Source organism: Moschus berezovskii, chromosome 28 (assembly GCF_049115385.1).
Source record: "Moschus berezovskii isolate FMDL1 chromosome 28, NW_MosBer_1.0, whole genome shotgun sequence".
Classification (NCBI taxonomy): domain Eukaryota; kingdom Metazoa; phylum Chordata; class Mammalia; order Artiodactyla; family Moschidae; genus Moschus; species Moschus berezovskii.
This window is the reverse complement of record NC_142487.1, coordinates 16367034-16382103: the sequence shown is the minus strand read 5'-3', so window position 1 is coordinate 16382103 and position 15070 is coordinate 16367034. Positions and strand designations below refer to the sequence as shown.

At 51.5% G+C, this 15070-nt stretch overlaps 1 protein-coding gene across 2 annotated transcripts in view; it reads left to right on the top strand.

The window, feature by feature from the left end:
- Positions 1-15070, top strand: part of ZBTB7C (zinc finger and BTB domain containing 7C) — a 390531-nt gene that overhangs the window by 253316 nt on the left and 122145 nt on the right. Inside the window, exon 1 of one of the 2 annotated variants that reach the window (XM_055417326.2) lies at positions 3789-13367. The exons of the other annotated variant lie outside the window; for it this stretch is intronic. The gene's annotated coding sequence lies outside the window, so the exon portion shown is untranslated. Of the gene's footprint in view, positions 1-3788; positions 13368-15070 lie in introns of those variants that run through there. 2 annotated transcript variants of the gene reach the window in all.

The window sequence follows — 15070 nt, the reverse complement described above, 5'->3', positions numbered from 1 at the left end:
ATGGATAAAAGTGCTGGGGGGTCCTAGTTGGGGGTTCAGGAAAGGAGGCAGAGGAAGGAGCGAGGAGGACAGGAGGATGGGGCAAGTGCTTGACTTGGACCATGAGTCGGCAGAGAGAGAGAGAGGGCCGTTCTAGCTGATCATACTGTGTGTGTGCCCGTGTACATCTGTGTTTGCCTAAAAAGCACAGACGACTCACCCCAGAATGGAAGGTGTGGGCCTCTGGCTCCCCTAGGCATCATCTTACTTTGTGGTCAGTCGTGTCGCCCATGGTAGTGAGCAGGCATTGCCTGCCTTGAGCATGAGGAGCAAGCCCTTGTGCATAACCCAGGGTGTAATTAATTTAATTATTTCAAAAGCCCCTCTGGTATTTCACAGGGGTCATGCCCCTGACTGTGGGCTTGAATACAACTGCAGCAGGTTTCAATAAAATCAATTAATGTAATTTGATTTGGTTTTATGTACTTGGAGTCGGTGCCTCTTGAACTCAGTATGAAAATTATTGTAGAATAAAAATGCATATTAGTCCTCAAGCCCAGTGTCCTTGGACTCTCTTCAGGGAGCCTGCAGTGCTGATCACAAAAGCAAATCCCCGCCCCAACCTGGCAGGAGCCCCTGCCCACTGCCCCACCAGTCACCTCCAGCCTTGGACAGTGTTGATGGGGGCCGTGTGGGCCCTTTAGACAACTTCCTCACTTTCTTACCTGGTCGTGAAGCGAAAGCATTTCCAGTTTGCTTTCATGAAAGAAACTCAGAGAAGTTTTGGTTGACCTTGGTCACCAGCTCACTGGGATCTTTCATTGTTGTTGCTGTGAACTATTAATAAGTTCACTGGAGACACTACACCGCAGTGGGTTGAACCTCAGCTCTGCCCCCAAAGAAACACATGCACTTGGACAAGTTCCTTGACTTCTCTGGGCTTTTGTTTCTTGATCTGTAAGTGAGAGGGCTGGATGCCTGCTCGCAAGGCTCCTTCTATCTCCACGAGTCACATTCCATTAGATGACTGACCTTCCAGCATCAGGGAGCCTGTCCCAGGGTGGAGTCCCAGCTCATTCTTGCTCCACTAAGGAGGGCTCCGAGCCCGCCCATGGAATGGTTGATGGGGCTAAGCCCTGCACCTCCAAGGAGGAGCGGTTCTCCCCCACATTCCTACAGATCAGAGCAAGTATGGCTTTCAAGAAGGGTGGAGGGTTGCAGCTGAGGAGGCCTAGAAAGCATCTAGCCCATCCTGTCGTTTTACAGATGAGGGACCCAGTTCCAGTCTCAGAGCCATAGCTGTGGGTAGCAGTGGTGTTCTGCCTCATTGACAGCCATTTGAAAGGGTGGAGATTGTGCTCAGGCCTCCTTTTCCAACTGCCCTTAAAAGTCCTCTTTTTCCTATAAGGGCCTCCCCTAGTGAAGCGAATGCTGACACCCATCCTGGAGCAACTGCATACCCCTCAAGCCCAGTGACTGCTGCCTTGATCCTGGTGGGAGAAGGCTGGGGGAGATGGAGGGGGCGGGAGCTGGGGGAGGAAGGGGAGCTGTTCAGAAGCACCCCCACCCATGCCTGGGATTCCACCCTTAGCAGTTTATTTGTTCTCTCGGATGCTCAGGGCATGCCCCCTCTCCCACAACACTTCCTCCTGACCTTGGAATTGACTCTTGAGCTTGGATCCCATTGAGTCAGTGGTATTTTTTTTTTTCACGTAAGTCTTATCTCCCCAGAGGTCCCACATGGCAGAAACTGAGTCTGGCCTTTCCATCCCCTGACCTTCTCCATGGCTCTCATTCACTGAGAGGCACCTGTTTTGCTCTGAGAACTGCCCTAGACACTCTCCTGACATCACCTCACTCATTTTCTGCCTGACTCTGCAAACTGGGCATTACTGGCACTGCTTTGCTGTTGGGGGACTGTGGCTCAGAAAGGAGAGGCAACTTCCTCAAGATCACACAGCTACCGAATGACAGGGCTGGGATTCAAACCCACATCTCGCTCCTAAGACTCTTGCACTACACCAAGTGGCCTTCCTTGCCCGTAGCAGGCACCTAATAGATTTTTAATGACAGATTCTACTCTATTTCCCTTTGGTAAATGGCAAACCCCCACCCAGGGAGATAATAATAATATTCAAATTATTATTTGAAGTTAATACTGATATTATTTATGAATGCAGGAGACCCCAGTTCGATTCCTGGGTCAGGAAGAGCCTCTGGAAAAGGGATATACCACCCACTCTAGTGTTCTTGGGCTTCCCCCATAGCTCAGCTGGTAAAGAATCTACCCACAATGCAAGAGACCTCGGTTCAATCCCTGGGTTGAGAAGATCCCCTGGAAAAGGGAAAGGCTACCCACTCCAGTATTCTGGCCTGGAGAATTCCACAAACTGTATAGTCCATGGGGTGGCCAAGAGTCCGACATGACTGACCGACTTTCAGTTTTACTTTACGTGTGCGGGTGTGCAAGTGTGCTAAATCGCTTCAGTCGTCTCGGACTCTCGGCCACCCCATGGACTATATAGCCCACCAGGCTCCTCTGTCCATGGGGTTCTTCTCCAGGCAACTATTATGTGCCAGGCACCAAAAGTCACAACACCCAGGAGGTGGGTATTATCTCCACTTTACAAATGCAAAAACTGAGGCAGAGAAGTGACTTGCCTAAGGTCACCCAGAAAATAAGTGAGCTGGACTTCAGTCTAGCCCTGACTCACGATCAGCCCCTAGCCTACCCCTTGTAGCAAGATCCCCAGGGTCCTCTGTCTTTGACAAACCACCCCCCTCCCCCCAACCCCCCACCTCCCGCCCGCTCCAGTTTCGGGTGGAAGGTGCCGCTGGAGGGAGGCCCAGGGCTGCGGAGGGTGGCGGAGAAGCCTGCAGCTGGCACTGCCCTCCACCCCGCTGATAGCTGAGCCTGGCTGGCTGGCTGCCTGGCCTACGTTGGGCCCTGGCACCAAGCCTTGCAAGGGGGTGGGCGGGCAAGTGGGGTTTGGGTGGGAGTGGGATGGGCGTCTAGGGCGGGGGTCCGGCTCCGCGTCCTACCCTCGCGGCCCTCGGGCCCCCCGGCCGCCCCCGCCCGGCCCCCACCCGGTGTCCGGGCAGTTCCCGCCGCGGGCAGGCGCCGGCCTCTCCCGCGTTACCCGCGGGCAGGGGAGGCGCCGCGGCCTCCAGGAGAGGAGGGCGGGTGAGGATGCGGAGGAGAGGCCCGGGGGAAAGCGGGCGCGGAGAGGGGAGCGGGAAGACCGCTCGGAGACCCGGAGGGCTGCGGTGGAGGGGAGGGCCGAGCCAGCCGGGGGGCCCCAGGCGCGGGGTCGGGGGAGCCGGGGCTGCAGGACCGCACAGGGGCCGGGGCGCCGGGGCCACGGGCAGGGCCTGGGAGGGGGCGGGGGTGGGGCGGGCGCGGGTCCGCAGGCCTTGCGGCCGGGGCGGGGCGGCTGTGCTTGCATCACGCTCGGATTCTGATTTCTCAGGGAGCAAACCGGAGCGAGAGGTGGGCGAACCAGTCCGAACCGGCCGGGTAACTCGAGGGGCGTGGGCTCCGCGAGTCGGGGTGCTGCCCTGCGCCCTCCACCCTCACCACGCTGGGGCATTTTTCTGTGAGCCCGCACCCCCGCCCTCTCTCCTGACTCGCCCTCCCGCTCCCTCCCCTCTCCCTGTGGGCTCCTCCCAGGAGTCGCTTACCCGCAGGGAGGCGGCAAGCTCTCCCCTCAACCCTGCCACTCCGACCCCTCCTGCAGAATTCAGGTTCTGTGCGTGCCCTCTTTGTCTCTTTCCCCGCACCCCACCCGCCCCCCAACCCCCTAAGGATCCTTTCAGGGTTCCCTTCTTTCTCTGGCCTCAGAGCCCCGGTGCCCACAGGCTGCCCAGGCCCCGGCTGGCAGGGAGGGAAGACCCAGGCAACCTCAGCAGGGTGAAAAACCTCATCCTTCTCTCGCGTCTGCCTTTTGCACAGATCCCTGCGATGGAACGCCACCCCTCCACATAGTGACTTGCAAATGGAGAAACTCCAAAGGCAGGACACCAGATTGGGGCAGGGGGGATATTTGGGGCCCGGAACCCTTTCAGGGATCCCTCGGATCACATGCGGAAGGGAGCCACAGAAGTCCCCCTTGTCCCTCCCCTGCCCTCCCCTACCGTTTCCCTGTGGCCAGTTCTTCAAATTCATCCCCAAGGCTACTGGTTCTTCTATTTCCAGGGAGCAAACCAGGAACCCTCCCTGTGGCTATGGAGAACTTCGTTGCTAGGCTTGTGGTAATTTTTTTTTTTTTACAAACTTGGAGCTCTTTGACCAAGATTGCTACTGTCTGTACACCAGAGATGTTCAGTTCAGTCGCTCAGTCGAGTCCAACTCTGCGACCCCATGGACTGCAGCATGCCAGGCCTCCATGTCCATTGCCAATTCCCGGAGTTTACTCAAACTCATGTCCATTGAGTCGGTGTTGCCGTCCAACCATCTCATCCTCTGTCATCCCCTTCCCCTCCCACCTTCAATCTTTCCCAGCATCAGGGTCTTTTCAAGTGAGTCAGTTCTTCGCGTCCCTTTTGACTATACAGTGGAAGTGACAAACAGATTCAAGGAATTAGATCTGATAGAGTGCCTGAACTGTGGAGGGAGGTTCATGCCGTTGTTCAGGAGACAGGGATCAAGACCATCCCCAAGAAAAAGAAATGCAAAAAGGCAAAATGGTTGTCTGAGGAAGCCTTACAAAGAGCTGTGAATAGAAGCGAAGCCAAAGGCAAAGGAGAAAAGGAAGATATACCCATTTGAATGCACAGTTCCAAAGAATAACAAGGAGAGATAAGAAAGCCTTCCTCAGTAATCAATGCAAAGAAATAGAGGCAAACAATAAAATGGGAAAGACTAGAGAGCTCTTCAAGAAAATTAGACCTACCAAGGTAACATTTAATGCAAAGATGGACTCAATAAAGGACAGAAATGGTATGGACCTAACAGAAGCAGAATATTAAGAACAGGTGGCAAGAATACACAGAAGAACTATACAAAAAAGATCTGCACAGCCCAGATAATCACGATGTTATGATCACTCATCTAGAGTCAGACATCCTGGAATGCGAAGTCAGTGGGCCTTAGGAAGCATCACTATAAACAAAACTAGTGGAGGTGATGGCATTCCAGGTGAACTATTTCAAATCCTGAAAGATGGATGCTGTGGAAGTGCTGTACTCAATATGCCAGCAAATTTGGAAAACTCAGCAGTGGCCACAGGACTGGAAAAGGTCAGTTTTCATTCCAATCCCAAAGAAAGGCAATGCCAAAGATGCTCAAACTACCACACAGTTGCACTCGTCTCAAACGCTAGTAAAGTAATGCTCAAAATTCTCCAAGCCAGGCTTCAGCAGTACGTGAACCGTGAACTTCCAGATGTTCAAACTGGATTTAGAAAAGGCAGAGGAACCAGAGATCAAATTGCCAAGCAGAGATGTTACCTAACAGATTAAATAACAAAAGATCTTTAACAAAAGTGGACCAAGGGCATTCTCAGCCCGGTTCTCATCCCAATTCTCATCTAGCCTCTGGATTGAGGCCCTTGAGACCCAGAGAGGGAAGTGACCTGTCACACGTATCCCTAGTGTGGAGCTGGAACTCTGACCTCTCCTCCCAGCTTCAGCCCAGTGTGCTTTCACTGTAGGGTGGCTTCATGTGGGGGACCTAGCTTAGTACCTGTGTGCCAGGGAGTTGGTGCTCAGTAAGTACTGGTGAGCTGAATGAGTGAGCCCTCAGGGAGGAAGCTGGTGAAACACACTTTGGGAAGAAGTGAGAAGACCACCCCAAAGGCCCGTGGGCTCGGGGCTCCAGCTACTTCTCCCTGAGTGTGCTAGTGAGGTGTTTCTCTGGGGTAGTTATCCTCGTGGTGACCACCATTAGGAGTCTGGCACCAGCTTTGGTCATTTCAAGCCCAGTCATTGTACCCAAGGCAGTTGTGGGTCTGGAAGTGGGTCTAAGCATGAACCAAACTGGCAACGCCAAGTGAGATTTATCCTGTGACTTTCCCATTTACTGCCCTCAGCCAGTATTGGAACAGGTTGCAAAAGACCGAGGCATGTCTGTTCCTGCAAGGGCTCTTGTCATCCTGGGACCCTGCCAGGCATTATGTTAGGAGACCATGGCCCACAGATCCTGAACCTTGGGACTGGAAGCCCCTGTTCTCAGCTCTAGGCTGCCCTGAGCTCAGTGGGATCTGTGCTTCTCCCCACCTCTGGGGTCCTGCCTGCTGAGCGTGGCCTGTGAGTCCTGCCCTGGCACGTGGGGCCAGGAAGATCAAAAGTTGGAGAAATTCAGGTCAGCTAGATTACTAGTCTCAGTTGCAACTAAGTATTTGGAGAAGAAACACGATGAAATCAATGATGACTAGGTTTGGTTATAGTAGCAGCTCATGAACTTGAACCTTACTGGTTTGGAACTTAGGAGAGTTAAGCTTAGCTGTGGTGAAGTTCACCTTTGCAGAACACAGAGCCTGATGACTAAGGTAACAGTGCCCACATCATTTAGAATAGGAAGGAAAGTGCATGTGCATGGCTTTCTCTTGATGAGTTTATAGCTGGCCGGCTCTATTCATCTTGGTAAATATTTTATTTATAGATGGTTACTGGGCACCGTCAACATGCCAGACCCTATACTAAATGTTCTGAAAGTGTTAATGTTTTTGAATTTTCATAAGAACCCTAGGAGGTAGGAATTATCGTTCTTCCCATTTTACAGATAGGGAAACTGAACCTGGCCATTGGAACATCATCAGGATTCACCCCTGGCCAGACTGGCTCTAGGGTTTGTACCCTTAACCACCACATGTGCAGATATTTCATATGTTAGGACAAGGGGAATTGGATAGGAGAAAAAAAAAAAAAGAATAGATCATGACCCCTACCCTTTCCAGATGATTCTGGCACAAAGTAAGTACTCAATAAATGAATTAATTCATTAAGTGATGGTGAGGACATGGGGTCAACTCCTTGAGGGCAAAGGGGACCTTGAATCTCGCCCTTCTCCCGACCCCACTCCAGTGCTTGTGCTTAACAGACACGGAATAACCAATTCAATGCGGGAACAGAGGGTGAGCAAGGTCAGCCAGTTCTGCTCTGGGTGTTTTCAGAAGGGACCGTCCTGTGAGGGGGATGGGGTGTGGCCAAGGCTGAGGGCTTCCCAGTCTGGTGCCCCCCTCCACAGCACACAGAGGCCCAGGTGAGGTGGCAGAGGCTGTGCCTGGCAGTCTTCCCTTGGCTCTCCTTGCCAGCCTCTGCCAGTGGAGTCGATCCTCTTCTCTTCCCACCAGGACAGGGTGAGGGACGTGGGGACCCTCACTCTCCATGTCTGTTGAATGAGCAGACACCCCTCCACGCTGCCACATCGATAGTAACAACCGAGGGTCTTCCAGAAAAGGACCCAGAGCCACAAGAAGGCAGAGCTACCTGCAGCCCCGTGGAATGCTATGGCGCTTCCTGCAGACTCACAGATGGAAGGGCCGAAAAGGGCCTTCGCACTCATCGCCCCCTCCGCCTCCCAAGACCCTCGGTTTACGAATGAGAACAGTGAGGAGCTAGATGGAGGAAGCACCTGGCCAAGGACACAGCCCTGCAGCCCCAGAGCCAGGGCCGGAAGCAGGATGCCTGCCGCCCCGTTCAGACCTGCCCCACGCTCGGTGCGTGGACCCGTGGCTTCTGGGACGCACGGTGCAGTCCCATGGTCAACCCGTGGCCTGTTAGGGCCAGAGTTATGAGACGGCTCGCCAGGACTTGTTTGCCTAACACTCTCGCAGCCCTCCCCAAAGGCAAACCTCCCGTCATTTCTGACGGGTGCCCTTGGCAGCAACCAAAACAAATCCACCAAAGCAAAGAAGGGGAGTGGGGCCGGTGCATGGTCGGGCCGGTGTTTGCCCCGGTGGGAAGCTGGGCACACAGAACTAGTCAGCCTGTCAGGCCCAGATACCATCTTGTTCCTGCTTGGCACAGGTTTATCGAGCCCATGAGTTCCTCCTTGGCAAAGTCCTCAAAGGGAGAAGAAGCAGGACTGTTCCCTGGGCGCTGGAGAAGCTTGCCAGGTGTCTGTCCCCGCTCCCATCCACTCTGGGCCCTCTCTCCGCCCCAGGACGCCTCTCTGCTGACCTCGGGGGGCACCCGCAGGATGGAGCACATGCTCTTGGGCTCCTGCCGTGGCTCTGCTTTGGTTTGGGGCTGCAGAGGTGAGCTCTGAGCTGGGAGTTGATGTGTTTGACATGTTCGTGTGGCACTTCATATGTGTCAGGGGCTGCTCTGAGCACTTTATACGTGTTGACCTCGGTAATCCAGCCCGCAGCTTTACAGATGCGGGAACTGAGGCGGAGAGTGGCTCAGTTCAGTTCAGTTCGGTCGCTCAGTCGTGTCCGACTCTCCGCGACCCCATGGACTGCGGCACGCAGGCCTCCCTGTCCATCACCGACTCCCGGAGTTCACCCAAACTCATGTCTATTGAGGAGGTAAGGCCATCCAACCATCTTATCCTCTGTCGTCCCCTTCTCCTCCTGTCATCAATCTTTCCCAGCATGAGGGTCTTTTCAAATGAGTCAGCTCTTCGCATCAGCTGGCCAAAGTACTGGAGTTTCAGCTTCAACATCAGTCCTTCTGATGAACACTCAGGACTGATCTCGTTTACGATGGACTGGTTGGATCTCCTTGCAGTCCAGACCTCGCCTAAGGTCACAGAGCAAGCCATGCTGGAACCAGGATGCAGAGTCTGTCTCCAGAGTTCCTGTGCTCAGTGAGGATTCCAGGCCGCCTTTCTGTCTGGGACAACTAGATTCTTGCCATTCCAACAAGTATATAATTTCAACCAGTCCGGCTCTCCACTTCCTCATCTATAAAGTGGGGATGCTGATATTAATCCTACATTAATGCTTCAAATAATGAGAAATGTGCAGTGCTACACTGACCGGAACACAGGTTCTTCTGTGGCCACATGTCAGCTGAGACCGATTCACCCCACTGTTCACTTGTCCTCCACAGGTCACTGGGCTCTGGAAGCTATGATGTTGTGAGACCAGTGATTTTCCAAGGAGAATGCTGGATATCTTTGCCCGTAGTGACCTTCCCGTGTTCAGTCCCAAACCAGATATACTGTCTATGTGGGTTTTTTTTTTTCTATTATTATAGTATTTACATGGTTCTTGCTATGATTGCCCTTGTTGGTTGAAAAACTCTTCTCAGTGAGTACCCCCAGTTATTCTCTCAGACAAGAGCCACATAAGGGAAGCCCACTGAGGCCCCCAGAGCTCTGCTTGCTCAGACTCTGTGGCTCCTTTGCCCCCTCCCACCGCTTGGAACCCCAGCATGCCCACTCCCGACTGCTAGTTAATTTCAGGTAAAGTTCTGGCTGGTGTTGAGAAAATGCCATATTCCATCTGCCCCAACTCATAAGGCTCGAAAACCCTCCGAGTGACAGGTTGAAACTGTGCCTGCAAAACTGTGGCTGAGGAGGCCCCTGAAGGGCCCACACTCCCTTTCCCCAACCTTGTTGTCTCCTCTCCACTATGCAACAACAGTCTACACCAGGAAACAGGAATTTTCCAGGGGGGTACTCAAACTTCACATTAGAATTTTACAGTCCCTGTTGGTTCTAATATCTTAATTTTTCCCAGTCAAAAGAAGGAAAGGAAAAAAGGTACAATGGTGGAAATAGGCTTAATTGGAGGTCAGGAAATGTTACAAGGCTTCTCATCCCGTGTTTGGACAGTGCTTGACGTTCTTAAGAATGCATATAGAATTAACTATGACCGACTGTAGCCACTTACACCTGGGGTCAACATCAGCCAATGGAAAATGAATAGTGATTCATTCATCACAAGGAGACAGCAAGAAGATAAAATGATAAGCTCTTTTGTACACTGTGCTTTTTAAGTGCTTTCTTTTACGTACAAGATTTAACTTGATTTTCACGAAGATCCCATAAGGCAGGATTTGTCCATTTGACAGATGGGCAAACTGATGCCTGGAGAGAGAAGCAGCAAGCCCCAGAGAATAAGAAAGCAGAGCTCCACAGGGGTGGCATATTGCCCTCTACTCTTGACTGTTGGGCATCTTGGTTCCGCATCTCGGGCTCTGCTGGATCAAGCACACAGATCTTGCCAGGGTTCATCTCAAGCCTGGTTTCGATCTTTGCTCTTACTTGCCCTGTGCCTCATTTTTCTTTCTTACTTTTAATGTGTGTTCCCCTTGCATTGTAGGCATTTTTGTAAACTGGCTCAAATCCTTCGAAACAAGACAGGTTGTAAATGTACACTTTCCAACACAGGATGTCGTTGTTAATCATTTCATAAAGTCTCGCATGGATGAGGTATTTGTGGATTAGCCAATAGCTTCTTTTGTAACCTTGGACACACCCTGTTTCCTTGGGGGTGAAGTGAGGGTGTGGGTCTGTAGGACCCCTGAGGAGGCTTGCAGCTCTGACGGTCTGAATATACTTCTATTTCCAGCCTTCTTAGTCCCACAGTTCAATTCAAGGTAAAGAATGATCTAAAAATCTGGTTTTTCTAGTATAGCCCTGTTTGCACTAAACCAGTGGTTCTCAGTCTGGGTAGAGAAGCAAAACCTGGAACGTAGGAGCATTCCCCTTCCCGCACTGAGATGACTACACCATACCAATGTTACAGCGTTGAGACAGAAATAATTTAACGTTTCCGAGAAACAAAGCTCGTGTAACATAAAGAATGTTAGAGGTACAGCGAAACCTCATTTATTTGCCTACCTCCTCTCTCTGGGACACAGCCAAGAATCTGAAAGGAAAATAAGCCCATGTTGAACCACCAGAAGAAGTCACCAAGCACATGCTTTCATACTCACTCCCTGAGGCCCAAGTCACGCAAGGGCCTATTTGCTCTTGTTTTATGACCAATTCTGACAGGCTTGGTTTTCTAGTTTCAAACCTACATGGAACCGGATAGAACAAATGAGAATATGGGGTAGAGTTCTGTATTGACTCCTTCCAGGAGTCAGCACTGGCTGATGACTGGCACAGCCAGGGGAGGGTTTCTTTGGCTTCTGTTATGCAAACTTTTTCCGATTGTTTAAGCAATTCCCATGAAAAGACTAGGACTTGAGCATTTAGCAGTGACAACGTGGCTTCCTTAATCTGAGTACACAGATGCCAGCCAGAGGCACCTGCAGGTAAGACTTGAGATGAGGTGGCAAAAAGCACAGGGATGGTGGGGGGTGGGGCAAGGGCACCAGGGAAAATGCCCACCGTAAAATGACCAGAGAGGAGAACGGGGCGAAGATCTGCCTTTATCGTAGGATAGAATCACCCTCCACACAGGGTAGTTTCCTTGATACACGGATGTTACTTTCAGGGTCAAGAAACACGATGTTTTATACTCTGAACTGAAAGAAAATGTCAGGCCTAGGATGACTGAAGGCCAGGGCAGGGGAGTGAAGGCTCTGGAAAGTGGATGGCATGGATTTTGGACGATGAGCCTGGCTTCTGGGACGTGGGCACCAGTCACACTTCCTGGAAGCCCACTCTCTCTGGTCAAGCTCAGCTCTCATCCTGCCCCAGAGAACAGCCCCAGGACTGAGTGCAGAGGGTGGCCCGACCCAGAAGAAAGTGTCCCTCTTGCCTAGGGGGTCCCGGGCTCACTGGGTCATTTGTGAGGGGATCCTCTCACCCTCCCAGGGCCTGGGGTCCGGCCCAGACCGTTTCCTCCTGTCTATTCAGATGGAGCTCCTCATCCCTGGTTACACCTGCTGGTGCCAGCATCACGCCTCCCCGACCCCTGCATGCTTACTTGGAACACTGGCTGCAGCCTCTGCCCCGAAGGCCTCTCAGACTCTGTGTCCAGCTTTGGCCTCTGTACCTGACAAGACTTACATGCTTCTTCATTATATGTTTTCCCAGCCTTGACCCTGAATCATGGCTGTGACCCTGTCCACCCCACCCTCCTAGTTCCATCCTAGGGGCTGGCTGTCCCTCCTGCATTTCATCTGTCCCAGGCCCTAGGGCTTCCAGAATCAAGATCAAAACCCAAGAGAAGGGAAGAGCTAAAAGGACCATGGATTTTAATTGAAGGGGCATACTCCTATCTTCACCTGACCCTCCCAGGAACGTTTTATGGGGCAGTGAGCTTTGGCCTCAAAGACTGTAGCCAAATTCCAAAAAGACATGGGCCATCCCTCTGATTGTATCCTGGAGTGAGTGATTCAGGGGGACTGAGTCAGTTACTCTGGCCACTTTCTGGTGGGGCTTTTGTAACTCTAGATTTGGGTCATTCATCCCTAGCTTGGTGCTGCCTGACGCAAAGCCTGTGCTACCATGTGTGTGCCCTTCCTCCCTCCCTTCCTTCTTCCCCTGCCCCTCCATCCCTCCCTTCTTCCTTACTTCCTTTTCTTCTCTTCTCCTTTCTTTCTTTCCTTTTGACCTGGGCCTTTTCCATGCCCCAACCATCAGGCCCCAACAAGACAGCCAACCCCTGCACCTCTGTGCCCTGTGCGGCCCAGAAAGAGACAGAGAATTTAAAAGGGCAGGGGTGCGGTCTAGCCTTCCTCCACTCAGCTCTGACATCAGGCAGGTTATCTAAACCTCCTTGGGCCTCAGCACCCGTATCCGTAAAAGGGACCCCCTCTGGTACTCACCTTGGAGCCTTGTTGTAAGGATAGAATTAAAGGTAAGGATGGAATTAAAATGACTCTGCAGCCTTTTGTGTATTGTCTGACTCAGATGCTCAATCAATGGGAGGTATGACTAGAACTACTATTAATACTACCAGCACTTTTTTTTCACAAGTATTGACAATAAACCTGGATAATTTCAAGTATATTCACTAGACTATTCCTTTAAAGGAGAAGAGAACAGCAGGGCCAAGCTACTCAGGGTCCAGCCCTTTTGTGGAAGACACAGATGGGGTGGATTACTGACCACATGACACGACTGCTCTCAAAGGTTGTCTCGAGCCCCAGCTCCATGACCCAGCCCGGCTGGCTTCCGGTACCCACTGTTCCACTGGCGGCTGTTTGCTTTGGGGCTGGTGACTTCACATCCCAGGGCCTCCATTTCCTCTCTTGTAAAACAGGAGGTATCGTGCTGCCCAAATCACCAGCGCTGCTGAGAAGTAAACAAGATAATACTCGTGAAGCACTTAGCACAGCGCCCGACACCCACAAAGTGCTTGAGAAGGGCTCACTGCGATTGTTTTCAAGGGCGTCCCGGCTTACGCAAGAGATGGCTCTGGGAAAGTTGTGAAACCAAATCCCATTTTCCCACTAACTGACTTTGTCACTTCACAAAGGCTTTATCTTTGCCTCTGATCGTTCTTGGAGGGCAGTGATCTGAACACCTCAGCACCAGGTTTTCCAGCTCCTCCCAGCTCCACCAGCTCCCTGTCACGCAGGAAGAAAGAAGAAAACAGGTGGCACAAATAATAACTCTTTACTGGGACTATTTGCTATCTATAGATCTGTTCTATCAATTGCTTATCAATCATTTATCATTAGAAATCATCTATCAATTTATCACCTACCTACGTATGGATCTACCATCTACCTATCTGAGAAGGACCATCTATTTTTATTTCCTCTCTTTTTACCATGGGTAAATATATATATATGTGTGTGTGTGTATGTTTGTGTGTGTGTGTGTGTCACTCAGGAACAAAGTTTATATTTCTAGATGACTTTAACCTTTCATTTTAATTTTGCTTTGAAATTTGGAAGGGGAGTGGGATCGGTTAGAAACCTTTTTGAAAATCTGATGAACACGCTGGGCCGTCTGTCCTGAAAAAGAGCATACTCAGATCCTCTTGTGGTTTTTCTTATGGTCTAGCTGGGGTTTAAGCAGCCTTTGAAACCCCCTTAACCTAGGGCCGGTTCAGGGCCCTGCCCAGCTTTCCTCTGGAAACCACCTCTGTGCCCATAGCAGCAGGTGTCTGGCCAGAGATGCTCTCAAGTCCCTCAGACTTGGACTCCCTGATTCGGCACGTCAGGCCCCAGCCACCTTCTCGCTGTGTCTCTCCTCTTGCAGCGCGCTGCTCTGGCCAGTCCGGCTGGCCTTCGTCTCTCCCCTTGGCTGTCACCTCACCTTTGTCCCACTGCTTCCCCAGCCACTTATCTACATCTAGCCCGCAGTTCAAGTATGTGATGCTTTCCTTTGAACCATCAGAGGAAGGTTCTCAGAAGGTGGGGAGCTTGAGAGAGGAGAGCCCGGGTTTTAGAGGCAGAAAAACAATGAAAAGGCCTGAAACGTGAGCTCCTTGGGCAGCTGACATCAGAGCTGGCAGGGAAAGGGAGACAGAGAGGGAACCATGGGCCAGGCTTGATGGCTTCCCTCCTGCCTGGATGGAGATTGGGAAAGCCAGCAGCAGCAAAATACCCTGGCTGGTGAATAAGACATCCCTGGGTTCTTGTCCCCAGTTTGGCATTGACTAAGCGTAACTGCAGACAGGTCACTTCGACAAGTCCAGCCTCCATTCCTTATCTTTAAAGTGAGATTGTGGGAATACTAGCAGCTGCTGTGGTGAAACTGACACTCTTGAACATTGCCAGGTCGGCCTAAATGTGCAGTATTTTTTTGGAAAATGCAACTTGGCACTATATGTTAGGAGCCATGAAAATGTTCACATACTTTATATCCTTTCTCTGAGAATCTAAGACAATAATCCAAAATACGGGGGATGTTCATTCATAAGAATGTTCATCCTAGTATTACCTATAATATGGAAACACTCCGAGTGCTTAAGAGGATGGAGTGGTCATGTGTGCGATATTGTGTCCGCTCGCTAGTGCTCTGTGCATCTATTAAAAATGGTTGATGTAAAGAATCATGCTTAACATGCGATCTCTGCTCCGCGCCCCCACCCTCAACACACACCCAAAGGACCTAGGTGAGTGGCAGTGTCTTTGCACAGCACTGATTCTCAACCTGGGGCCGCTCACCAGCAAGGCCAAACCAATCAGTTACCTGTCACCACTGAAATCCATCTTCTGGGTGACAGCTCCATGCTCCAACCACCGCAGTCCGTACTCCCCTACAGAACACAGTGCAGACTGTTACACGTTTCTGTTCTTCAAGGAGGGCTTCCCTTGCCACTCAGCTGGTAAAGAATCTGCCTGCAAT